Source organism: Octopus bimaculoides, chromosome 7, assembly GCF_046866305.1.
Source record: "Octopus bimaculoides isolate indiv1 chromosome 7, ASM4686630v1, whole genome shotgun sequence".
In the NCBI taxonomy this organism is placed as follows: Eukaryota; Metazoa; Mollusca; class Cephalopoda; order Octopoda; family Octopodidae; genus Octopus; species Octopus bimaculoides.
In genome coordinates this window covers 40922817-40925213 of record NC_142934.1, presented here as the reverse complement: position 1 = coordinate 40925213, position 2397 = coordinate 40922817, and positions in this window count along the sequence as shown.

Sequence of the window (2397 nt, the reverse complement as noted above, 5' to 3'; positions counted from 1 at the left end):
ATCACAAGGGAGAGAATTACCTTGCCCACAATTCAATATAAAAAAGAGTGTTTTCGTAAATGACTGAGGAGTTAAATTTGTATGCAGTTATAAGGTCTTTTATATTCATATATGCTTAAGCTATTTAATTGAATCTCATCAATACGTGGACTTTCAAATCTTCTTAATTATATTTTACTATTTCATCATAAAAAGAAAAATATTTTCGCAAACTGGGAGAGGCAGGATATGCGAAAATATGTAACTTGAATTTGTTGGTCGTTAGGTCGAGATGGAGAAAGAGGAGGGAGAGAAGAATTATTTATAAGTGAATTTAAATTTAGGAATAATCACTAAATGTAATCCGGATTATTTCCGTCTTTTTTGCGAAAAATACTCATAGCAGTCGTAATAACTTATAACCGAGAATTTTTCATAGGTTATTGTCTAGTTGTGAGGGTTACTGTTTTCAGAAATGTGTTACATACGTGTTCCGTAAGTTTTGGGAAGCAAATTACAAAATAGCATGCGCTCACTACAAATGCACTTCGTGATGGGGTGGGTAAGAGACAGAGATTTTATATTTAAATTTACCTGTATGTTACCTGGGAATAAATCAGCGTCAGCAATCATCTGTAAACGAGAGTTTTCGTAGGTTTTGCTTTAGACGTACTGGTTATAAAAATTGCAGCGACTTGCTGTGATGAATTATACGTGTGTCTTGGTTTGTGTTGGGTAGGCAAAACATACGTACGCTCATATATATATATATATATATATATATATATATATATATATATATACATATATATTTGTCACTAAAGTGACTGAGGTTAGTAGTCCCTACCAGCATTGCTAGAAATAAGAGTAAAAACAATTCTTAGGCTCGTGAGAGCATTTTTCTAACGACTGACAAGGGAGACAAGCTCCCTAGAGATGGAACCATATCAGCGATGATTTCAGATTTGATTACTGTATCGCCGATATGACTCCATCTGCTTGCTTCAGGGACCTTGTCTCCCTTGTCAGTGGTTAGAAAAGTGCTCTCACGAGCCTAAGAATTGCTTTGACTCTTATTTCTAGCAATGCTGGCAGTGATTAGCAACCTCAGTCACTTTAGTGACAAATATATATATATATATATATATATATATATATATATATATATATATATATATATATATATATATATATATATATATATATATATATATGTATGTATGGGTGGACATGTGTTTTGCCTACCCAGCACAAACCATTGCCAGTGGCTACAATACTAAAGAATTCTTTCATAACAAATACGTCTAAAGCAAAACCTACGCAAACTCTCGTTTACAGATGATTGCTGACGCTGATTTATTCTCAGGTAAGATACAGGTAAATTTAAATTTAAATTTAAAATTATCCCAAATCTCTCTTTCTCTGTCTCTTACCAACCCTCCATCCCGAAGTGCTTTTGTAGTGAGTGCATATTATTGTGTAAATTGCTTTCTAAAACTCACGGAACACGTATGTAAATGTATTCAAATCAAGCAACAGAGTCTTTGACAATGATAAAAAAAGTTTGAGTCTTTGTATATTCTCTGTGATGAGTCAAAAGATAGTTTACATAAAAACATTCAGATGACGTAATAAATTTTTCTTTACAATGATAAGAAGATAAAAATTAGTTTACATGAATATATCCCGATCAAGTAATAGAGTCTTTGACAAAAAAGATAAGATGTGTCTGGTTTGTCATGTGTAGCCTCTGTGGAAGAATAGTTTACATCAAAACATTCAGATCAGGTAATACATTTTTTTACAATAAGATGAAAATTATTTTACAGAAACATATCTAGATCAAGTGATATAGTCTTTGACAAGATAAAACGTGTCTGGTTTGTCAATCAGTGGGTGCTACAGTTTTAATCTCACTGATATCAGAAACCATATTTGTTTACAGCATCTTAAATTTAAAAAAAAAACAGGTGTGTAAAGAAATAACAGACGATTTATAGTTATCGGATCTGGCTTTTAGGGTCTGGCATAAATATTGATGCCAGTGTCATCCGATATTCGTTTTCATATGTAAGAAAAGTGTGGGTAATTGACTACAAGGCCAAAAGGTAGTTTACGATTGTTCTGATCTTGAATAGTTCTTGTGGCGCCAAAAGACGTTTGACGAGCAGGTTTCGTTACGGTTCAGTAGTTTTGGCTTGTATTTTGGTGCTTATATGTATGACTCATAAGTAAAGAATGATGTGTATTTTCGTGTAGGTGTACGTGTTATGTATGTATGTGTTTTATTCTGGGAAATGCGAATAGCGGCTTTATGTGTGTGCGCGTGCGTGTATGTAGGTGCTCTATTTGTGTGTGTGTCTACGTATGTGTTCGTGTGTGTGCATGCGTGTGAGTGCGTGTGCATGTGTGTGTTGC